The 26,014-nt window shown below is 39.4% G+C and overlaps 1 long non-coding RNA gene across 1 annotated transcript; it reads left to right on the top strand.

Moving 5' to 3' along the window:
• The first annotated feature begins 1,196 nt into the window (after positions 1–1,196).
• On the top strand, positions 1,197–26,014 carry LOC144457753 (uncharacterized). The gene is made up of 2 exons (XR_013487223.1): positions 1,197–1,333; positions 21,022–26,014. It is a non-coding gene; the product is annotated as an uncharacterized LOC144457753 (long non-coding RNA).

Here is a 26,014-nt window from a genome sequence, read left to right on the forward strand (position 1 = left end):
CTGCAATATCCAGCTCATACACAAAAGGAACCCCTGCTACACCACCTGGACTGGTAGGTGGTCAGTGGATAAAGCGCCAAGGCCTGGAGTTAGGAAGACTGCACTTCAGACACTTATTAGCTGTGTGACCCTGGGCAAGTCACTTAATCCCCTTTGCCTTAGTTCCCTCATTTGTAAAATGAGTTGGAGAAGGAAATGCAAACCACTCCAAGAAAACCCCAAATGGGGTCATGGAGAGTCAGATATGACTGAAAATGACCGAACAACAACAATTATACCACACTGCAAAAGTGGTCATTCAGCCTCTTCTTAAAGACATCCAATGAGAGAAAACCCACCACCTCATGAGGCACCCTGAATTGTACCCATTCTACTTTTAGACAGATCTCATTGTTAGGAAATTTTTCCTGAAATTAATTCTAAATTAGTCTCTTTGCAACTGTTATCCTTTGCTCCTGCTTTGTCCCCTGGGGCCAAACCAAACAAGCATAATGTCTTTTCTTCTCTATGACAGCCCTTCAAATACTTGAAGACAGTTTCATGTCCCTCCAGAGTTTTCTCTTCGCCAAGCTGACCATCCCCAGTCTCTTTAACCCTAACCTCATAAGGAATGGACTCAGTGCCCTTCCTCACCCTGGTTGACCTCCCTTGTACACTGTCCAGCTTATCAACGTCCTTCTTAAACTGAGGCATGTAGAACTGAATGTGATATTCCAGATATGGTCTGGCTGAGGCAGAACAGAGTGGGATTGTCATCCCCCACTCATTCTTGGAAACTGTGACTTCATGTAGCCTAAGACCACATTTAGTTTATAGACTGCCAAATCATACCAATTCATATTGAACTTGAAGTCCATTAAAATCCCCACGTCTTTTTCAAACTGCTCTCTACTAGTACTTTAAGTATGAGATGCTGATAGGATGTCAGGTTCAGAATGTCAGTAAAAAGTTGATAATATGGGACTGATGCTCACAAGAGATGCTGGTGCTGGATATATAGACCTGGGAGTCATTTGCACGGTGATATTAATTAAACCCATGAGGGCTAATGAGGTCACAGAGAGAGTGTAGCAATCCTGATCTTGTACCTCATTTTTCTTTTGAAAGTCATGATGACTAACCCACTGGCCTATCATCATGTATTCAAATGCATCTGTGATTTCATCGGTTTGGAAATTCCCTCCAGCTATGTAGATCGAAAGCCACCTATGCTCATACCCTGTTCAGCTCTTGCTGGTGTCCTCTAGTAGGCTTGTCATAGGGGATCCACATGAATTGAGGCTTTTCTTCTGACCCTGCAAGGGTACGAACAGAACGCCCTGGTCGTCCACAGGTCAGTTACCTTCTCTTCTCTATTTGACCAGTCCTTCTTTGGATGACATTTTTTTACTCCTGTTCTGTGGAGTTCCTCGTTGTTGTAAGATTGTTGCATTTCAAGTCTTCGTGCTGTACAGCAATATTGGTAGATTATTGGTATTGTTCCAGAGAATGCTTGGAGTTATTAAACAAGTTTCTCACTTTCCCTAAGGCAATCTAGCCTGTTCTCTGCCTTTCCAACTCTGGGTGAGGGATAGGGGTAGGAAAGGGGAAGGGAATAAGACATTTATTCCAGGCATTGTGCTTAAGTAGATTTACAAAATAATATCAAATTTGAGCCTCACAACAAACCTGCAAAGTAAGTGCTATTATTATCCTCAACTATTTTATAGTTGAGGAAAGTGAGGCAGACAAGCGACTAAGCAGCTTTACAAAATGTGATCAAATTTGATCCTCACAACAACCCATTTTACAGATGAGGAAACTGAAGCAGGTAGAGGTAAAGTGACTTGTCCAAAATCACACAGCCAGTAAATGTCTAAGGTGGGATTTGAACTCAGGTCTTCCTTATTCCAGGACCAGTGCTCTATCCACTAAACTACCCAGCAGCACCTGAGCCCAACTTCTTGTCCATCTATCTGTCCCAGATATGCAAACTGATGGACAACCTCTCATCCAACTTCATGTTGTAATTGAGGCAAAAGACGTTCTCTATTCACTTGTCTTTCCACTGTGGATTGTTAGGCCAAATTCTTGACCAATCACAGATCTCTTTTAAGAAGCTCTGCTGTGTTTTGTGGCTCAATGCAATCAGTACCATGTCATTGACCAACTGAAGACTCTGGAAGACACCACCATTCATGAGGAATCCCTCAACCTACACTTTGTCCTGGACCCCTTCCTTTCCTTACAGTGCCACTTGTCTTTGTCAAACATATATTATCCTGTTTTTATGCAAATACTTATCATCATTAGCACTGCAATGCCTGACAACCAAATAGCCCATGAAATAAAATTTCTTGTTGCCTTTGGGCATGAGACAAAATTCATGCTGAGAGTCCTTTTCTCTGATTCTCAGCAGAGTGTCTATGAGTCATCCTTTAGGGTAGCTCTAACTTCCTTGTTCCTTCAGATTCCATTTATAGCAAGAATATCATAGGATTTCAGTAATACTGTCCACTTATTGGACCAGTACCTCACATTTAAAACATCCACAGCTGAATTAAAGTTTATGGATAGTCTTAAAACTGTTGCTTCTTAGGACTCTGCTCATTTTCCTTCTACACTACCACTGTCGCTGCATAAGTGGGGATGGTGGACAATGATTTTTGTTGTTTCATTGGCTGTGTGATAAAAAAAAAATCATCACTTATAAGTGGCCCACCTACAAGTGATGTGCTTCTTCATATTTCACTAAGTTGGTCCTCAGAAAAATGGATGGGGTCATGCTCAAAGCTTTTCCAGAATGGTAGAAACTGCTGGAACTTGTTCATCTTTCATTTTCGAAGAGAACCAATGACATCATGAAGTTGGGTTAAAATAGTGGATGATGGGTGATGTCTTGACTTGTTTGTGAATTGGATTTAAGAGCTCCAGAAGGTTATCTGCCTCACTCTCTCTTCTACAGTCATAGAAGTCCAGTGGCAGGACAAAAGTCAAAATGAGTGGAAATGGCTCAGGATGTAGTGGATGGCCTTGGTGTTTTCTATTGGCAGAGGTATCGGGAACCCAGGGTCACCTCAACACTACAATGAGGCATTGGATTTGGGTTTTGTGGAGGGTGTTAAAGGTGTACAAGATAAAATAAAAATTGCTACTTGGAGTTTAGGGTTTGTTAAACAACAACATATTAAGGTAAATTCTATTCCTTGTTTTTCCTAAGGAAAAACTGTATACAATTGTATACAATTGTAACCTAAAGATGTGAATGATATTATCACATGACTTTCTGGTTTTTATAATGCAATCAAAATGACTAATGATAAGTGACTGGTAAAATAATTCACACTTATGGAGGAAAACAATAAGGAAAAAAGTATACCTTAAAGCTATATTTTCTCCAATATTTGTGATACATCTAGTTCTTATAAGTATATGCATAATCCCCACATGATTCAGGTGGGAGTAGGTGTCATTTAATGCCAGACAAGACTACAAGTATGGGGGTACCCTCACCCTACCCCACCCCACTCATTTCATTCATGGGTTCATTTCCTTATCAATTCTCTCTCTTTCCCTGGATTCAAAGATAATCTAGAGTCTACTCTGTAATATGTTCAGAAATTACCAGAATTGCAGAACTGAAAAATTACTCTCTCTGTCATATAGTTCCTACTCTGGATTAGGATTAAGGAAATTTCCTTCTTTCAGAGGCTGGTTTTCTTCCTCTTGATTTTAAATCCCTAAACTCATGGGCTTAGATAAAAATCACTGTTAATTGTCCTTCAGTTTATTGTATTAGCAATATCAATAGCATAGAAAGTGCAGATAGCAATACAGTAGGCTGCAGTATAAATTGCAGCCAGGGTTGATTTTTTTTTCCCTTTCCTCTCCCCCACTTTTCCTTCTCAATGATCAGAGGAAGAAAGTAAAGTGATGTAGTAGCCAGGCAGGTAAAGAGAGCTTCCTTAGTGTGGCATTCCATGAAAGCAGAGAAATGAAGCAGAAAGAAGCCGTGGGCTAGACTTTACTCATGTCACAAACCATCTTCTGTTTGTGCTACTAGATCTCTTCTCTGCTTCCAGTCCACTTGCTCTTATTTGCTCCTGCTTTTGCTCTTATCTCCCCTTTTCCTCTGGCTGGCTCACTAAAATCTCCTCTTGTCTCTTGATTTTACCTGGTAGATACCTCTCTTCTGTCCCCAGTGTCATCTCCTCTAGCTATTTCCTTTCTTCGTGGAAGGACGGGCATGTGACCATTGCAAGCTCTTTGTTGGGCTTGGCAGGTCAAGCATGGTACTAGACTTGGCCATGCTTCTTCTTTCTTGCATCTGTACAGTTTCTCAAACAGAAGGATGTCCCAGCAAGGCCAAAAGCCCCCGAAACCCTGAGGAACTCTGGGTAATTTAAGTATCATTCCCGTGTATCAATCTACCCCACCATATCTCCATGGCAACATCTCTGGGAAGAGGGATTACATAAGTTTGTCAAGTTTTTTGCAATCTACTCTTTGTCACTAAAATTCTATGCTTAGGACTAATAAACACAGATATTCATTCTCTCAGATCTGTCTAGCTTGGCATTTGGCAAGGTAAAAGCTTAGGTTCAATAAATATCAAAATCAAGGATTTTGAGCTAATTGCTATTTCTTGTCAAATAACTAGATACCGATTCATCCCACCGAATTTTTGGCCTTCCAGGTGGCTGTCCATGATGTTATGGGATACAGTCTGTATGGCAGATAGTCTAAATATAGACAATAGAAAAATATTTTTTAATATTTATTCATTTGTACATGACAAATACTTATTGAATGGATATCCCCTTGCCCCTTACATTGTAAGCTCTCTGAGGGGAGAAAGTATGCTGTTTTTCATGTTTCTATCCCCAGTGCGTAGGAAGTACCTTATATATAAGTTGGTGTTTAACAAATGTTTACTGACTTATTCATCAGTTTCAGCAGATGAGGTTATAATAGATATCCGGGGAGAAATTCTGACTTTTATGAAAGGGATGATGGATCTCACAGCTCATAAAAGGATGGCATTCTAGATAAATAAAAGTTTAAATTGATAGAGCTTTATAGTGGTTCAAAATCTATTTCAATGGATAATGTTATGTAATGTACACCATCTTGCACCAGAGGGCACTCAGGGATTTCAGGCAGGTTCTCTTTCCCTCTCAGGTTCTCAGAGTAGCTGGTTGTCACACTTTGGCTTTGCCCCTATATGGGTGGTATCTACTTAAATTAGTCTAGGGGCTGAGTCTTCACCATCCAATCAAATCCTAGGACAAGGACCCCTAGCCCCACCAGCTCCTCTCATTTGAACTTAACCTGTTGCATTTCACTTCAGTTCACTTGGAACATACTTTATTAAAAGCTTTAATCAAAATGGCATCAATAAATTGTAGCAGGTTAATATCAGCACACCTAGCATAAATATTTCCAAACCTTGACTCTTCCAACTTCTCATATCAACCCTGAGTTCATATCTGACCTCAGACTCTTACTGGTTATATAACCCTAAACTCTGTTTGCCTCAGTTTTCTCAACTGTAAGATGAGGGTAATAATAGCATCTATCTCTCAAATTGTTGTGAGGATCAAATGAGATATTTATAAATAGTGCCTGGCACATAGTAGACACTATACACACACACACACACACACACACACACACACACACATATATACACACACACACACATATATATATACACACACATACACACACACACACACACACACACACATATATATATATATGCTTATTCCCTTCCCCAGCTTTAGCCCTCCAAAGTGGCAACAGCAAAATCCTGGAAATTCAGTTCTCTGTTGCTCCTAGCTAGGGGTGGACCAAAAGTGGCACCAAGTATTGACTTTGCTTCTAAGAGATTGTAGTTCTGCTCTCTCTCTGTCTCTTTTTGTTTCTTGCTGCAGAGTACATATTTTTACTTCTGTCTTTGTCTTCTTCTTATTATTATTATTATTGTTAAACAATTTATTTATTAATTTTTAGTTTTCAACATTTACTTCCATAAGATTTTGAGTTTAAAATTTTCTTCCCCTTCCTCTCCTCCCCCCCTCCCCAAGATGGCATGCCATCCAATATAAGCTCTACTTATGTTCATATTAAGCATATTTTTACATTAGTCTTGATGTAAAGAAGAATTAGAACCAATGGGAGGAACCATGAGAAAGAAGAATCAAAATAAAACAACAAGAGAAAGGTGAGCAAATAGTATGCTTCCATCTGCATTCAGATTCCATAGTTCTTTCTCTGGATATGTATGGCTTATTCCATAGTGAGTCTTTTGGAGCTGTCTTAGATCCTTGCATTGCTCAGAAGAGCTAAGTCTATCAAAGTCAGTCATTGCACAATGTGGCTGTTACTGTATACAATGTTCTCCTGGTTCTACTTACTTTACTCAGCATCAGTTCATATAAGTCTTTCCAGGTTTTTCTGAAGTCTGCCTGCTCACCATTTCTTATAGCACAATAGCATTCCATTACAATCATATACCACAACTTGTTCAGCCATTTGCCAATTGATGGGCATCCCCTCAATTTCCAATTCTTTGCCACCACAAAAAGAGCTGCTATAAATAGTTTTGTACATGCGGGTCCTTTTATCTCTGTCCCTTTAACACAAAGCAAATGAGGAGGGGGAGTAGTTTCTTCATCACACATAGCTCTGTCAAGGCAGACAGAGGGAGCAAAGAATGGGCTATTGTGAGCAGGGTGTTATTTCTCCATCTCTTTTCATGTTCAAATTCAGTCTTTCATTACAAACAAACAAACAAACAATTCCATGCTTGTGACCAGGGCTCTGTGAAAGGAGCACCAGTGGTACAGCTGTAACATGCCGGTTATCTGAAGGATCCCAATCTGGCAATTCTAAACAAATGGAGAATGGCCAAGAACCAAAAAGAAGTAAGAAGGCCTATGAGTAAGCCAAATAGATGGCATGAAGCACACGTGCCAAAACTCATGCATTTTACTCATAGGGAAGTCCCTCAGGCCCTCACTCAGTACCTGTTTTATAAACAACTCTAATAAGCTTGATTATCCAGTTTCCCAGCCCACAGCTGTTTAGAAGCAGCCAATTACAAAGCTAAGGAGGAAACAGAAGAAAACTAAGAGGTAGGTATAGTAATGATAGTAATAAGTGACAAGGAAGAAGATATAAAAAGTACAGAAGGCAAATGTAGCATTCCCTTGTGACAAAAACTTAACAATCAGATCCACCCTAACCACTGCAACAAATAGCCGTGCATACCTCTGTAGCACCTATAGGCATCACTGTATTCAACATGCTCTATACAACATAACTTATGTTCATAAATAATGACCTCGAGTCAATTTAGTTCAACAAAGCACTGAAATATGCACAAGACACTGTATTAGGTACTTCAAGAAATACAAAAATGAAAAGGGAATGGTCCTTAAACTTAGAAGCTTATACTCTAGTAGAGGAGATAGCACATATATGTACATTTTTTACAGGTAGCTTAGAGGAAGGAGAGATCATTTCTAGCTAGAGAGAAGCAAGGAAGAGTTCATAGAAGAGGTGACATTTCAGATGGGCCTCAAAGGATGGGTCAAGATTTGGACAGGCTGAACATGACAAAACAAGAAAATGATAAATGTTGGGGATGTGGGAAAATTGGAACACTAATGCATTGTTGGTGGAGTTGTGAAATGATCCAACCATTTTGGAGAGCAATTTGGAACTATGCCCAAAGGGCTATAAAAATGTGCATACCATACCCTTTGACCCAGCAATAGCACTTCTAGGGCTATATCCCAGAGAGGTCATACAAATGGGAATAGGACCCACATGTACAAAAATATTTATAGCAGCTCTTTTTGTGGTGGCCAAGAATTGGAAATTGAGAAGATGCCCATCAATTGGGGAATGGCTCAATAAGTTGTGGTATATGAATGTAATAGAATACTATTGTGCTATGAGAAATGATGATCAGGCCGACTTCAGAAAAACTTGGAAAGACTTGTATGGACTGATGCTGAGTGAAGTGAATCAGGAGAACATTGTACACAGTGACAGCTACATTGTGCGATAACTAATATTGATTGACTTAACCCTTCTCAGCAATACAAGGATCTAAGACATCTCCAAAGGCCTCGTGATGGAAAATGCTATCCTCATCCAAAGAAAGAACTATGGAGTTTGAATGCAGATCAAAGCATATTATTTGCTATTTTTTTCTTCTGTTATGTTTTGTTTCCTCTTTCTGGTGGTTCCTCCTATTGGCTCTAATTCTCCCTTATAACATCACTGACGTGAAAATGTGTTTAATAGGAATGTATGTGTATAGCCTATATCCGATTGTGCGCTGTCTTGGGGAGAAAGGTGGGGAGGGAGGAGGAGAAAAATTTTAAACTCAAAAGCATATGGAAGTGATTGTTGATAAATCAAAATAAATTAATTTAAAAAATAAAAAAAAGATTTGGACAGGCTGAAATATGTGGAAAGAGCATTCTAGGTATAGAAAACAATAGGTACAAAGGTAGCAAGCTAGGAAAGTATATGGCATATTTGGGGGGAAAGTTCACAGTCCAGCTTGCTCTGAGTACAAGGTGAACAAAGGAAGGAATAGAAGGCAATGTTGGAAAGGTATGTTGGGACCACATTATGGATCTTTGAATACCAGGTTGAGAGATTGGGACTTTGTTTGGTAGGCAGTGAGGAATCACTGAAGACTTCTGGGCAGGAGAACGTACTTCATCAGAAGATTACTACAGCATTCTCTTTTATGAATTCTACTATCATGCCATACTGGCTTATTTGCTGTTCCTCATACATTCAACTTCCTACCTCTCTGTGTGCCTTTGCATTGGCTGTTCTCCAGGACTAGAATGCTCTCAAAATCTTAGAATCCCTGGTTTTCTTTAAGACTCAGCTCAAGTACCACCTTCTAAAAAGGCCTTTCCAGGCACAGCTAGGTGGCACAGTGGATAGAGCACCGGCCCTGAAGTCAGGAGGACCTGAATTCAAATTCAGCCTGTGACCAAACACTTGACACTTACTAGCTGTGTGACCCTGGGCAAGTCACTTACCCCCAATTGCCTAAAAATAAAAAATTAAAAAAATAAAAAGGCCTTTCCAGGTACTCCCTAGATACTAATGTCATATCTGCCAAAGTTACTTCCCATATGGTATATATTATCTTTGCATTATTTCTTGTATTTTAAAAAATTTATTCGTATTATTTCTTGTATTTCTTTCCCCTCTACTCCCATTAAAATGTGAACACCTTGTGGATAGGGACCGTTTTTGCTTTTTCTTTGTATTCTCCAGTGCTTAGCATAGTGCTACATAGTAGCACAGTTAAGTGGTACATAGTAAGATTAAATTCTTGTTAACTCAGAAGTAAACACAATACAGCACTCCATATGTGTTATAACTGTGTGCTTGTTTCTTCCATTAGAATGTAAACTCCTTTCAATAACTTCTAATTCACTGAATAACCATGAGATCCTTTTTTCCATATATCAGTTTACTCTGCTTTTAACTCATAAGTAGGAGAGAAAGGTTATAAAAATAGAAAATCAGGTCACATTCCAGGGGTTCCTTGGAGACAGAATCTCATTGGCAAGTATTTGTGCTTGAACTGACTTCGGGGAAAGAAACAGCTAAGTTTGAAGCTGGAAGTTTGAGAGTTCACCTTTGCTCAGTAACTCAGATTTCTCTCTTGTACACTCAATACTAGGATTCAGTGATTCCTTGAAGTCAGCAGTTCTCCTCTGTTGAATAACTTAGAAGTGGTAACCAGAGTATGAAAGGTTAGAGGATCATCCTTACTCATTCTACTTTCCCCAAGCAGCTGGTGTAAACACACTCAGTGTTTCCTGATATCAGGAAATAAGTAATCTGGTGGCATAGTTATAATTCACTGATCATTCTCAAGTAGTTAGATTAAGGCAGACCATGCAATCTGCCTGGTGAATCCTGGATGAGGAAGGCAGACCCCCTCAACATTCCTTGTGTGTTTTTGTTATAAGTTTTAAACTCCTATCTTAAAATAGGAGTTTCTAATTTTGAGAAGCTACTTTTGAGTTCCCTCAAAATACTGTGAGGGATAGGAGAGTGTCTTGCTGACAGCGATGACACAGAATATGACATTTCAGTCACACACTGGCATAGTCTCATCTTCTCAAGAATTATATCATCTCTAAGGTCCTGACCACAGTTTTCTGTCTTTCCACCTTTTCCAGTCCTTCCCTCGCACTAAGTCTACTTTTCATCTTTACTGGGACCTCTGGTACTTAAATGTCTATTGCTGCATGAACATCACTGAATTATCACACCCTATTCTCCAGTTCCATCACCATCACCATCGCCTTTGTTCCATGACATGCCATTGTTATGACTGACTAGTCACCACTGTAGAAGTTTTCACCCTCTGACTTTCCATTCCTGGTAAATCTTAAGTCCTGCGTGACTCTCAGCCTCTCATTTCTTTACTCCTGATCCCGGGCTGCTAAAGGTCTCCAGAAAAGACAAATAGAGTTAATTCCACCCATGCTAAATATATGGCAAATCTACATTTGGAGAGCAAGGTGCCAATTCACTTGTAATTATTTGTTGTTTTTTGTTTGTTTGTTTGTTTGTTTCCCCTCCTTCTCCTCTCCTTCCAGATAGTTTCCAATGTGCCTGGCGATTGTAGTTTCCAATGGTTATGTAGTAGCTATCATGGACCAGGTCTGGTCATTTTGAACTGGAAGTTACCTTTCACTTGCTACATATCGTGTGGCATAATCCATTGATTTCTTGGGGGTTTTAGTATTGATTCCATCTAAATTCTATTTATATCCCCAAACTGCTTAGTTTCTAACTGGTTTCAATAAAAGACATTTAAAACCTGTGAGCACAAAGACTCTAAGTGTTATAACATTTGATGAATTTAAGGTTTGAGTTCAACCTACTCTAACCCCCCAATTGTGTGTGTATATGTATGTGAAAATGTATGTGTTTCCATATTTATGTAATGCATATATTATATACACATGTATAATACTTTTTTTGGCTTTTAGTAAAATGTTTAATTTGGAATGAGAAAAAAATAAATATATGGCAAATAACTTAGCTAGGTCCTAACTTCTGCCCGGCAACTTTCAAAATTTAATTTTTATTGATGTAAGTGTATGAGGCTTTATGTGGCCCACATATGAAAAGATCAGGGAACGTAAATGATGACTGGCTGAAACAATGGACTTGCTCTTGATGTAGATAGCCTGGTGGCAACAGACCCTACGTAGTTGGTTGGAAGAGAGAAAGTTCAGCAGAGGAAGAAAGGAAGGGAATAACCATTCATTAATTAATCACTTACTATGTGCCAAGCACTGTGTTAAGCACTCAAAAAAATCATCTCGTTTGATCACCTAAAGCAGGGGCTGCTGCTGAGACTCCAAGGGAACAGAAGTAGGGAGGTTTCCTGATTTTCTGTGTTAGCAGTACTCAACTCAAGGACTTCAGATGAGCTTAATGATGGAGGTGAAGGAGATTATATCCAAGCAGTAAAACAAATCAGAGATACAGTGAAATGAATGGATGAATGAATGGATGAAAAAGCACTTAAGTACTTACTATAGGTAAAATGCTGCGTTAAGTGCTGGTGATACAAACAAAAATGCACAACAGTCCCTGCTGGAAAAGGAATGCATATTCACTGTGTCCAGAAAGGAGCGGCACTGTTATGAGAAGGCCATCTGAGTCTGTCATTATGCTTGATTTTTATATTTGCTCACTCTCCCCGTTGATAGTATAGGTGTTGTAGAGAGAATGTGCTCCAGTTTTAGAGGGTGATTTTCTAAAATTATGACTCTTACTCCAGTAAATGTCCTTCCTCTAAGCTGTGTCTTGTGGCTCTCTATGAAATGTAAAAACATTGGTGGGGGCTCATGACTTTTTATTTTAGGAGTAGACCCACACAGTAGCTTGAACCTAGGGTAATAATCCTTGACAAAGGAGAACTACATTGATATACTGGTGGTTTTTTTAAAAGCATATTATACACAAACCTTTATTACTGCTTGCTTCAAATGTACATTTAGAAAAATCTTGTTTCAATCATTACTTTAGCTGGAGGGAAGGAAAAAAAAACTTAAAATTTTGCTTTTTGATACGGACAGGAAGTCTGTTCTGAATCAGTATAACGCTTGACTTCTAGGAAACTATTTTCAAGTAGCAGTAGAATTGAAGAAAAGGAAGCTACCATGCTATTGTACAAAGAAGACAACTAAATTATCTCAGCCTAATTAGGAAGATGAATATTCATATATTCAGTGATAGTACACAAGATCTAGGGTGAATTTTTGTTTGTGTATCCCAATTTGTGCATGCATACCTGCTTGGAGTCCTGTTCTTAGGATTCCTAAATATCTCAAAGTTGCAGCTATTAAATTAGATCTAGCTTTTTTTCCCCTCCTTTGTTTCTAAAGAGTAAACATAGCACCTTATACAGTGATTTCAAAATAAGGAAAAAAAGCATACTTGATAACTTGATAATTTCAGTGCAAGTTAAGTCACTATCTTGATGCTGGATAAACTGAACTCTGCTTTTGATTCATTAATAAAGATATGATCTTGAGTTTCTTCCTTCTCTTCTCTGGTGTTCTTTGATCTGGGATTGTTGATAGGACTAGCAATAATGCTATATGTAATTCAGCCTCTGTGGATCAAACTTTTCTCTGTAGAGGGGACATTCTGCCTTGGTGTTACACCATTCAGTGATACACTCCCAACAGAATAGGTGGCCACAGCATGTGGCTATCACAAGCCTTCGCTTCTCTGAGCAAAGAATACAATTCTAAATTCCTGGAAACAGATTTCTCTTTCACACGGCTTTTCTGCTAGGAGAGGTTGCAATGTGGTTTCCACTCTTTCCATTCTAGTGCCTCTTACTAAAGTCACAGATCTGTATTACTAAAAGTATCAGCTAGAGAGAAGTCCAGAGCTGAGAGTTGGAGTGTCTTATTTGTGGAATAGCCACAAGGCCAGTTTCACTGGATCAAAAAATAAATGGTGGGGAGTAAGGTGTAAGAGAACTGGAAAGGTGGGCTTTGAGTGCCAAAGCATTTTGTATTTGCTCCTAGAGGCAACAGGAGTTTATTGGGTAGGGGATGACATGATTGGATCTGTTTTAGGAAAATTACTTTAGTGGCAGAATGAAGAATGATTGGAGTGGGAAAAGACTTGAGGCAGGTAGATCCCTCCCCCCAGAAGACTACTGCAGTAATCCAGTCCTGAGGTGATGAGGACCTATACTCAAGTAGTGGCAGTGTCAGAGGAGAGAAAAGGATGTATTTGAGAGATGTCGCAAAGGTAAAAATCAACAGACCTTGGCAACAGCTTGGAAAAGGCTGGGGAGGGGGGGAGGATAGTGCAGAATAAAATAGCTTCTAAGTTGTAGGCCTTAGGGACTAGGAGGATGGTGTTGTCCTCTACAGTAATGGGGAAGGGGGATGGGAGAGGGAAGGGGGGGGAAGATAATGAGTTCTGTTTCAGCTATATTGAGTTTAAGATGCCTACTGGACATCCAGTTCAAGATGTCTGAAAGTCAGTTAGAAATACAAGATAGGTCATCAGAGAGACTGGGACAGGATAGATAGATTTGAGAATCATCAACATAAAGATGGTAATTAAATCATAGGAGTTGATGAAGTAGAATAGAGAGAGAAAAGAAGAGGGTCTAGGACAGCACCCTGAGGGAAACCCAAGATTGGAGGGCATGATCTGGAGGAGAAGCCAGTTAAGGAGATATGGAAGAAACAGTCTGATAGATAGGAGGAAAACCAGGAGAGAGCAGTGCCCTGAAAACCTAAAAGGAAGAAAGTATCAAGGAGGAAAGATCAATCAACATTATCAAAGGCTGCAGAGAGATCAGGGAGATGGGATGTAATGGGATCACTTGAAAAAGTAAAAGAGTTAGCCTTAGTAAGGAGTAAGGACATTTCATCATGTGAGACAGGGGCAAAGAAAGAGACAATGACAGAAGGCACTTGTGATAGATGAGGAAGAGAGAAGAGGGAGTTCACAGTAAAGGGACTCCATTTTTCTGTAAGACATGAGGCATGGTTCTCAGATGAGAAAGTGGGAGAAGGAAGAGCCATGGGAGGTTTGAGGGATAAAAAGGTTGGAAGATCTGCTATGGAGAGTGGGATAGTGAATTGATAAGAGAGGTATAGTAGGATTACCCACCAGCAGTGAGAGCCCAGTTAAGGTTGTGTAACATAAATTTGTAATGGACCCAGTCAGAACCATTGCATGTTTTTTTCCCACCTTTATTCGGCAGCATATGCATAGGTACAAAGGCAACATACAGTGGGAGTGATCTGAGGCTGAGGCATAGCTGGATATAATCTGCAATATGATAAGGAGGCTAGGGATTCAAGAAAGGAGAACAGTGTAGAAACCAAGAAGTGACTTATCTCTTGGATGGGTCAGGCTAGATAATTATCACTTATTCTACATTCCTAGTCGTGTACTGAAAATATAAAGGTGAAGTATGCTATGTCTGACATGAATTTCTTTCTTTCCTTCATTCTAGCCATTTCTTAACACCTATCAGGCTATGCAGGGTTTTGCTCCGCAGGCCACCCTGGTAATTATCATCCTTCCATATTCTGTGGACCACTTTTGGCTGGTTGGCAGGTTCCAAGGCCATGCCTGGAGATAGATACGCACAGATCTGTAAAGCTGACTAGCTCCAAGCACAGTCCATTGATGCCCACCAATATATTTCATCTTTCTATCACCTTTATTTCCAAATATATCTCTCCCCCAACCAGCAAGCCATCCCTTTTAATAAAGACTTTTTATAACATGGGAGAAAAATAGTTCAGAAAAACTAAACAACAAACACACCAAAACTGTCTGACAGTATTTATTTGAATAATTTCCTTTATTTTCTCTTCAATTGTTTCGTTTTCCTTTATCATTTTTGATACAAGCAATTTTGTTTTCTTTTCTCTTTCAAAAACTCAGGCTAGGCAGCTAGGTGGCACAGTGGATAGAGCACTAGCCTCAGATTCAGGAGGACCTGAGTTCAAATCCGGACTCAGACACATAGCACTTACTAGCTGTATGACCCTGGGCAAGTCACTTAACCCCATTGCCTAGCCCCCCAAAAAATAACAAACAACTCAAGCTAGCTAATTGCTTATTTATTTCATTATCCTTTTGTCCAAAGAACCAGATCATAGTTTTATTTATCAATTCAATTGTCTTTCTGTTTTCACTTTTATTAATCTCTCCTTTAATTTTCAGAATTTCTACTTTATTATTTAGTTGGAGATTTTTTATTTGCTATTATTCAAGTTTTTAAAATTGCATGCCCAATTCATTGATTTGTTCTTTATCTCTTTTATTAATGAAAGTTTCTAGAGATATAAAATTTCCCCCAAAATTTTCAAAACTTTTGGTATGTTTTCTCATTATTGTCATTTTCTTCAATGAAACTTTCTATTGTTTCTATAATCTATTCTTTGACCCATCAATTCTTTAGAATTGTATTAGTCTCAATTTACTTTTGAATTCTTTCTTTGAGGGCCATTTATTGAATATATTTTTATTGCATTGTAATCAGTAAATAGATGTGCTATGCCTATTTCTTACAGCTCATTAATATTAAATTATGTTTACATATCACAATTTGGCCATTATCAATGAATGGTTGTCTGGAAACCTCATTTGGTATTAATTAACTTAATTTATTCCTCATCACAATTATTCAAAACCTTATCCTCTCTCAAGCCTTCATCTGTACCCTTAACCCTTATACACATCAGAGTGGATGTTTTCTACTTCTACTTCAAAGAGAATACTACAGCCAAGGAAACCCTCTCAGTTCTCCTCCAAACATCTCAATATCTTCATCCAGTCTCTTCTTCCATCCTATCTCAGAGGAAGAGATAACTCCCTATGCCCTTGATTCCACATCCTTCTGTTTCTTCCAGGATCTTACTTTGGCAAACATTCCTTCTCTCCTGTGCATCTTCAATTTTTCTCTCTCTACTGGTACTCTCTCATCTACTCTGACTCTAACCCTCCCACACAAGAAGTACAGTCTCCTCAGTCCTTTAAAAAAAGTTATAGCCACATTGTGTGATGACTAACTTTCATTGACTTGGATCTTCTCAGCAATGCAAGGATTTAAGACAACTCCAAAAGACTCATGGTGGAAAATGCTATCCACATCCAGAGAAAGAATGATGGAATCTGAATGCAGAGTGAAACATACTATTTGATCTCTTTTTTCTTTTGTTGTTTTGTTTTGTTTCTTCTTTTTCATGATTCCTCCCATTGGTTCTAATTCTCCTTTACAACATGACTAATGTGAAAATATGTTTAATATGAATGTATATGTAGAGCTTATAGTAGATTGCATGCCGTCTTGGGGAGGGAGGAGAGGAGGTAATGGGAGAAAATCAAAAACTCAAAAGCTTATGGAAGTGAATGTTGAAAACTAAAAACAAATAAGTTACTTAAAAAATTTTTTTAAAAGTTATTCCCCCAGTTCTTTTACCCTAACCAGTTACTGTCTCACCTCTTCAACTCATTTTCATGGCTAAACTTCTGGAAAGAGTGGTCAATAATGACACCTCCATTTCCTATCACCCACTTTTCCCCTAGCCACTTGCAAGGTGGCTTCTGTACCCACCATTCTGTTGAAATTGCTCCCTCAAAGGACAATTCCTAATCACTGAATCTAATAGCTCCCCCCCCCAAATTCTTAACCTCCTCAGGCTTTTTTTTTTTAAAGAATTTGCCATTGTTGAATATGGACAGGCACTTTTCAGATTTCTATAGATATATGAAAAAATGTTCTAAATCACAATTGATTAGAGAAATGTAAATTAAAACAACTCTGAGGTACCACCTCACCCCTATCAGATTGGTTAATGTGACAAAAAAGGAAAGTGAAAAATGTTGGAGGGGATGATATGGACACTATTGCACTGTTGGTGGAATTATGAACTGATTCAACCGTTCTGAAGAGCAATTTGGAACTATGCTCAAAGGGCTATAAAACTGTGCATACTCTTTGATCCATCAATACCACTGCTAGGTCAATATCCCAAAGACATAAAAAAGAGATAAGAAGACCTATTTTTACAAAAGTATTTATAGCAGCTCTTTTTGTGATGGCGAAGGATTGGAAATCAAAGGGATACCCATCAATTGGGGAATGGCTAAATAAGCTGTGGTATGATTGTGATGGAATATTATTGTGTTATAAGAAATGATGAGCAGGAGGATTTCAGAAAAACCTGGAAAGACTAACATGAACTAATGCAAAGTGAAGTGAACAGAACCAGAAGAAAGTTGTACACAGTAACAGCAATATTGTACAATGAGGAAGGGTCAATGACTTAGCTATTCTCAGCAATATAATGACCCAAGACAATCCCAAAGGACTAATGATGAAGCATACCATCCGCCTCCAGAGAAAGAACCAATATTGTCTGAATATGGACTGAAGCATGCTATTTTTCACTTTGTTTCATTCTTTTTTTAATTTTAGTCTTTTTGTACAAAATGAATAATATGGAACAGTTTTATTGCACATGTATAACCTATATCTAACTGCTTACTGGCTCAGGAAGGGAAGAGGGAAGGATAGAATTTGGAACTTAAGACTAAAAAAATGTTAAAAATAATTTTGATGTGTAATTGGGGAAAAATAAAATAGTCTATATTTTTTAAAGAAGAATTTGCCTTTGTTGTCCACTCCTCCCCTTTGGATACTCTTTCCTCCTTTGGTTTCTGAGACAGCACACTTTCTTGGTTCTCCTACCTTTCTACTTTTTCGGCTTTAGTGGCTCCTCATTCTCTTCCTAGCTCCTTAAGGTAAATTTTCCCCAAGGTTGCATCCTCTTCTCACTTCTGGGAGGGAAGACCGTCATGGCTTCAACCAGCAAACAGATCACTCTCAGATTTCTATCTTCATCCTTGACCTCTCTCCAATTCGAGATTCACATTTCCAACTCCTTATAGGACCTACATATACTCCAGAGACAGCTAAAATTTAGCTTGTCTAAAATCTATTCTTCCTTCTACTTTTGTCTGTGGCACCATCATTCAGCCTGCATCCTATGTTCAAAACTTTGGTGCCATTTTTCATTCTTTCTCATCATTTTTCATATCCAATAAGTTGTCAAATCCTGTTGATTCTACCTCTACAGTATCTCTTACAGTATTCCTTTCTCTCTAACACCACTGCCCTAGTTATTGCCTTCACTACCACCTCTCCAGATCTACTGCAACAGTCTGCTGACAAGTCTTCCCCTCCACCAGCCTTCTTCTTCTCACTTCTAATCTGTCCTTGACACCCTTCCAGAATAATTTTTCTGATGCATAGATCTGGTCAAGCCTTTCTTCTGCTTAAAATCTTTTGATAGATCCGTACTGGTTACTTAAAATCTAAGCAGCTTTTCTTCGTGTTGGAGGGACCTGCTTAGTTCATGTTCAATATTGGACAAAATGAGGCATTTGTGAGTCCCTGAAATAAGGAAATGCAGTCTGCTCTAACACAGCAAGGATACAGTGAGTGGCATGGAGTTTCTCTGGATGAGTTCTGCCTCATCTGCAGCTGGAAATACTTCTGGTCAGTCAGTCATCAGGATCTGGTGACTCACATGGTCTCAGGCAGCCACCAGCTCTTGACTATATGAGCCTGGGACCTTCTATGCCCTCAAACCATGAAGTTGCATCAGGGAAGTTGGGGCCAATCAGGCTGCATGAAAGGAGGAGGCTGTGTGTGTGTGTATGGGGTGGGGGTCAGGGAAGCTGCATCAGGAAACCACTGGTCCTATAGCACTTTGCATTTAAAGTCCCCCACCACTCGGCACCATTCTTTCTTTGTAAGCTCATCTTATAATTCCTCTGCAATACTTTATTTTCCAGGCAAACTAGGCTATTTAGGTTTCCCAGTCTGTACATGACCTATCTTTCTATTCCTTTACTAACACTACTCCTTATGCCTAGAATGTCATCACTTCCCTCCTCCCCAACTTTCTGCCTGTTTAAATACTACACATTCTTTAAAGTCCAAATGAAATGCTATCCCTTACATAAAGCCTTTCCTGATCCTTCAGTCAATAATGATCTTAGTCCCCTTAGGCAATATATAGCACTTTGTTCATACCTCTTTTCAAGCATTTTTTGTGTTATTCTGTATCATATTTATATACATATATAATATTATATATGTGTGTATATATAATTATGTATACATATACACACACAACTCCTAAACTATATAAACTCTAGGACAACAGACTGTCTTTTAAAAGAGGAAGGAAAAGCAATTCAGTAACCTTTTAATAGTATAGTTAATATTCCACACCCATAGTACTGAACCTCTCCCAACAAGGGAAGGAGGTGCATTTTCTCAAAACTTCAACTCTCTACTAGCAGTTTGATGGTACCTGGTTTTTTTTGTGTTTATTCTTTCCTGATCTTGGGTGAATGAGTATCCAAGGCCAGAACTGATCAGATTATGACACTGTGAACTTCAAAGAGTCAGATGAACCATAAGAAGTCCCCTCAGCAAATGGAGTCAGTAGGACAGACCATCAGTGCCAGTGAAAACAACAGTTGGGTCCAGTGAGGAGCACCCTGCTTGATCCAGCCCAGCAACAGATTAGCCCATTAACCCAAGACTCTATGTGCTGCAGTGAGCTAGCCAGCTGTATGAGGGAGCCACTCACTCATTGACACTGCATCCAGAAGTGAACTTGGTAGAGACTTGGTAGGGGAGAAAAGGTATCTCAGGATGAGGAGTATCAAGGCGCCTCTCAGTCACATATGTTCCTTGTCTATGTGCTTCACGTTTAAAATCCACTCTCCTCTGGGGGAGACTGAGCCCTTGAAATGAGAGGGAGGAGATGTTTTCAAACTTCTATCTTTGCTATACCTTCTCAGTAAATATTCTTCTATAAAAACTAACTGAAGTCAACTAGTTAATTGATATTGAGGGGAGCACCCCAGATGCGGGCTCATGAGCAGCACTGTTAGAAATCCCAACTCCTCAGGATTACCCCTATAGCCATGAGGGGAGAAGTAGTTGGCTACCTTCTGAAATCTCAATCTGTCAGCCCAAGGGGGAAGGGAATATGCATTTATGAAATCCCTACTAGGTGCCAGGCATTATGTTATGCACTTTGCAAATACTATCTCAATGGGTATTGAGAGAATGAACCCAGAGTGGGGTACTATACTTGGCAATAGATTAAATGCTAAATGTGAGCAAGAGGGAAGGGTCAAGGAGGATTAGGAGGTTATGAATCTAAGATGGGGCCCTTGACAGAAAAATGGAAGTTTGAAGGAGGCATAAATTTTTGGGGAAAGATGAGTTCTGCACTTTGCACATGTTGAATTTGAGATGTCGATAAAACATCTAGATGGAGATGTCAGTGTGGTACATAAGAAGGAGCAGCGACTTTGGAGCCAAAGAACCTGGCTTCAAATTTCACCTCTGTCACTTATTACTCACCACTTTGGGCAAGTCTTAACCTCACCAAACCTTAATTTCCTCATCTGGAAAACAAAAGGGCTAGACTCAATAGTTTCTGAGGTACCTTCCAGGTCTAGATCTATAATTCTGCTCTTCTCACAGGTTAAGCTCCCCCCCCCTCTAGTAACTCCCTGTCCCTCATCATCTTCAGGAGATAATTTGACTTCTCAGTCAAATTTACCTTTCCCACCCCATCTTTACTAGGTGTCTGCCAAGATCAGTGCCTAGAAGGAAATGCCTGAGCAAACTTCCAATTTAAGCCCACTCTCTTCTGGGGAGATTGAGCCCATGAAATGAGGGGGAGAGGATGTTGTCAAATGTCTGTCCATGCTATACCTTCTCAGTAAATATTCTTTTGTAAAAGCTAACTGATGTCAATTAGTTAATTGATATTGGGGTGGGGGGAGAAGAGGGATTATACCAGATGAGGACTCACCAACAGCAGTGTTAGAAATCATAATTGCTCTTTCTATCACTCTCCTAATTCCCTCTTTTTTCTTCAGCCTCTAGAACCCTGGTGGATAACTAGGCATAAAATGGCAAGGAGCAGGAAGAAAGAAGAGGAAGAGTTTTAGTTTGCTGGGCTGATGACACTGGAAAACAATCTCCCACATCTGTCAGACCCATCCTGCCTCCCAGGGGACAGATTATAGGTAGCATAACACCAGCGTACTTCATATATCTTAAGTAACCTTCCTTCTTGCCAAACTCCAACAAAGAGCCAAAGGACATACTATGGCCAAGGAATCATAACTATGTCCAGGTCCCTCTGCATGTGCGCATTTTTTCTGGCATATCTTAGCTGTACACTGGCCACTCCAAATTACTTCCACATCCTAATTCTGCCCATCAACTCACCCAAATTCCTAAAAGCCTTCAAGTGACCTAGGAATGAAAGTGTACCTTCTGCCTCTGAGTGGAGGAAAAAGACAAGCAATAAATCACTACTTCTAGTGAAGATAACCATGGGAAAAGTATCATCCAAGCCCAGCAAAAATGAAAGTATGCCAGATGAACCAAAGAAGCAATAAAACCAAAGAGGAATACCAGAAAGCTCTTCCACTTAATTTAAGGACAGCACAAAAAGATGGCCTAAACCTGTAGGTATTTGGTCAGAGGCATTGAGGACACCTGGACCTCAGTCCCTACTCATAAGAGAAACAGCAGAGAACAATGGTAATTCTCATAGACAACTGTGACTCATGGAAATCCAAAGCCAGCAAGATCTTCCTTATGACTGGGACCTGTTTGGGCCATGACAGAGGACAAAGACAACTCTCTGTAGAATACTTTGCCTGTCTTTTTTTTTTTTTGGCGAGGCAATCAGGGTTAAGTGACTTGCCCAGGGTCACACAGCTAGTGAGTATCATGTATCTGAGGCCAGATTTTGAACTCAGGTCCTCCTGACTCCAGGGTTGGTGCTCTAGCCACTGCGCCACCTAGCTGCCCCTTGTAGAATATTTTGCAAGGATACTGAGACAGGGCAGAGGCCAGCTCACAGTCAGGCCATGAGGAGATAAAGACAGAAGGCAGGAATTAAGGCAGAGGATGAGGCTTGGTTCTAGCTCAGGTTGTACCTCCCCACCCCTAGCCAAGTGTGTTGAAAAAGACAGGGATGAGGAAAGAAGGAGATGCTATGAATAGGAAATTTTGTGATCAAATATGTGATAGGACAATGGGAAACAAAACAGGCAATTTTGATTACACAAAACTGAAAAGGTTTTGTGTGAGTGAGCGCGCACATACACACACACACACACACAAGCAGATAAAATGAGAAGGAAACAATAAACTGAGGGAAAATGCAGCATATTTCTCTGATATCTCCAAGATATATAGGGAACTGATGCAAATATACTTGTACAAAACATTTCCCAACAGATAAATGGTCAAAGGATACGAATAGACATCTCAAAAGAATAAAAGCAAATATGTGCCCCCTTGAATTCAGCAAAGCTGAAAGTTGGTAGAGGTGAAAGTCAGAAACATCAAAATGTAAAGAGGAAAGCCCTTTCAGGCATGAATGAAGCACTCCATACCTAGGAAAGTATGAGGTTTGAATAGCTCAAAAGCCTATGAAAAGGCCAGCAGAAATAATGAACTTCTAGGGCACAGACCATCTCTCAATACCTTTGTTCCCAGCCACTCATCTACCTAAGATCCAGAGGAAATCTAGGATGAATATTTGAGTAATCTTCATAAATAAAGACGGAGTCCTTCATTGAAGGAAGCCACTTCTGAACCAGGAAGAACTGCCAAACAAAAGAGACCAGACCTAGAGAAGACAAACCTGAAGGCTCTAAGGGAGTGAAAAAGAAGGTTCTGCTAATATGGGCTAAAGGCAACATTGTTCTTACTAAAAAAAAAAAATTTTTTTAAAAGCATTATAACACACAGCTGAGCCAAAAGCTTGAAGTAGTGAATACTGAAGTTGTTCATCAAAGAGGACCCAACCAGCAGAGGTGCTACACCCCATAAAGAGCCCAGCAGCTAGGCTAAGCAATCAGCCAAGCCCAATAAAGAAACAGCTCAGCCGATGAGCAATCTGACACAGTCCAGCAGTGAACTGTCCCATCTGGTTATGATGCCACGCCCTACAAGGAGTGAACCCAGCTGAGCTATCCACTAAGCAGAGATGCTGTGCTCTGCATGGAACCAGCCCAGTCTAGCAGTGGAGTGACTCATACATCACTGACACCAATACCCCACCCCACAATGAACTTCTTCATGAGAAATCTCTGGAGAAATAAAGGGCAATGAGGCCCTGGCTGGTCTAGAATAATGAATTGCCAGTGGGAGCTGGGGAGTGAACCCATAAAGGCTGCTACCCAAACTAGCAACAAATACATAAAAAGGGTCCAAATCACTAATAAGAGAAATGCAAATTAAAGTAACTCTGGAATTCCAGCTCACATCCATGAGATTGGCAAAGATGACAAAAAACCAAAAATGACAATTTTGAATGGGATGTGAGAGAACAGGTGCACTAATACATTGTTGGTGGAGCTATGACTTCATCTAGCCATTCTGGAAGGCAATTTGGAACTATACTCCAAAAGTTACTCAACTTGTGACCAATAAATGCCACCACTAGGCATATATAACAAAGAGATCAAAGAAAGAATGAAAGAACCCACAGGTTGGAAAATATTCATAATGGTACTTTTTATTGTAGCAAAAACTGGGAACAGAAGTACCCATCAATTGGTGAAATAGATGAACAAACAATGGTACATAAATGTAATAGAATACTATACATAGTGAGAAGTGCTGAAATGGATGAATTCAGAGAAACCAGGGAAGACTTTATGAACCCTTAAAGAGTAAAAGGAGTAGAACAATAAGAAAAACTTATACAAGGACTATTGTAAAGAATAACAAGACTCAAGAACTGTGATCAACATAATGGCAAACTACAATCCTAGAAGAAAGAAATTGTTCAAATCCAGCCTCAGACACATAACACTCTGTGTGACTCTGGGCAAGTCACTTAGCCCCAATCGACACACACACACACACACATACACACACACATACACGAAATACAGTTCTCACATCTTATTAGAGAGATAATGGACTAAGAGGGTATAATGAAACATACTTTTTTCAGAAATGGACAATGTGAGAATTTGTTTTGCTTGTCAATTATAAGGGAAGAGGAGGTTTTTTGTGTGCTTTTTACTGTTGGGGGAGAAAAATAGAGGTAGGGAATGATGTAGTGATAATGATGCAAAAAATGGTAAAGCATCAATTAAGAATTTTTTAAAAACACAGAGAAATCAAAATAATCCTGAGGTTTTGCCTCACACTCAACAAACTGGCAAAGATGATAGAAGATGGGAATAGCCAATATTAGCAGGGTACACCAATGTATTGATGGTGGAACTGTTCACTGATTCAACCATTCTGAGAAAATTTTGGAATTATGCAAATAAGATGATTAAACTCTCTACATCTTTTGACCTAGAGATTCCACTGCTAAGCATATATTTCCAGAGTTTAGCACAGTGCCTGGCATATAGTAGGCACTTAATACTTAATAAATGTTACTGAATCAGATTGAACTTCAATGAGGTCATTGATAAAAACAAAGGCTCCATATATACCATAATATTCATAGCATAACTTTTCATGGGAGCAAAGAACTGAAAACAAAGCTCATGTCCATTAACTGGGGAACAGTTAAGCAAATTGTTGCATGTGAATGTAATGGAATAAAATTGTGCAGTAAGAAATGACAGATATGATGAATATAGAAAAGCCTTGGAAAATTTACATGAACTATTCAAAGTGAAGTAAGCAGAACCAAGAAAACAATATATAATGGCCAATGGAACCCCATTTTCAGCATGCAGAATATTCTCTGCTTGTTACAAGTCCAAGTGGAAAAGGCTTGGGAGACTTCCAAGTGCTCATTACATGTTATCTTCATCCAGCAGAACATAAACTCCTGAGGACAAGGACTGATTTGTATTCTTAAATTATATCCTCAGCATTTACACAGTACCTGGCACATAGTAAGTGCTTTAAAAATGCTCATTCCCTCCACTGAATGGCAATATAAACTGTAAGGAGACATTCAGAAGTGCACACAGATAAGGATTCCAAAGTAAAAAGAAAAAAAAAGTATAGAAACCAATGTAAAGAAAGGATTAAGGATTAGTTCTCCCCGATTCCATACGTAGGATCACAGACTTCGAACTGGGAGGTCTTTCAGAGGCCATCTGGTCTGACTCATTCATTTTCCAGATAAAGAAGCTGGGGCCCAAAGAGGTTAAATGACTTGCTCCAAGTCACACAGGTGCCAAATATCAAAGTTTGGGGTTTGGATCCAGCTCCTCTGATATTAGAGGACCGTGCTGTTAACACTGTTTTCAATTATACCACAAAATAATCTTTCTCAGAATTACAGTTTTAATGTAAATAGAAACAACAGCAAAAAAGTAAATGCAACATCACTGTAGTAACCAAGCTTAGTTACAGAGAAGACTTGAGCAAATACACCTTTCCTTTCTTCTTTGTAGGGGGACCACAGGTATAGAATATTTCACATGCTACCTGAAGTGTTGGCTGGCTTTGCTTACTTTTATTTTTACGGTTTTAAAATTTGTGTTTCAGTGATGATGTGATCTAATGTTCAGAGCTGTTTAAGTATTCCTATTTGCCCTGCTCACTCTAATACTGACTCATTGACTAGATGGATTTCCCAGTTTATATACTCCTCTGTTCTGGGAAATGATATCAAAGGATCTCCAATATTCTGTCTCTCTTCCCCACTACCCTTCTCTCTTATTCTCTCTCCCACATGTGTACACACACACACACACACACACACACACACACACACACAGAATCCCATACATATGCATGTACATAATATACGTTTCTGTGTGTGTGTATGTATATAGCTCTGAGCCCCTAGACTCTGGGGTTGTTTCTACCCTCAACTGTTTCCTCTCAACTGTATTTCCAATAAATATATCCAAACAAGCAAAA

This window comes from Phascolarctos cinereus, unplaced genomic scaffold, assembly GCF_003287225.1.
Source record: "Phascolarctos cinereus isolate Bilbo 61053 unplaced genomic scaffold, phaCin_HiC Scaffold_5;HRSCAF=322, whole genome shotgun sequence".
In the NCBI taxonomy this organism is placed as follows: Eukaryota; Metazoa; Chordata; class Mammalia; order Diprotodontia; family Phascolarctidae; genus Phascolarctos; species Phascolarctos cinereus.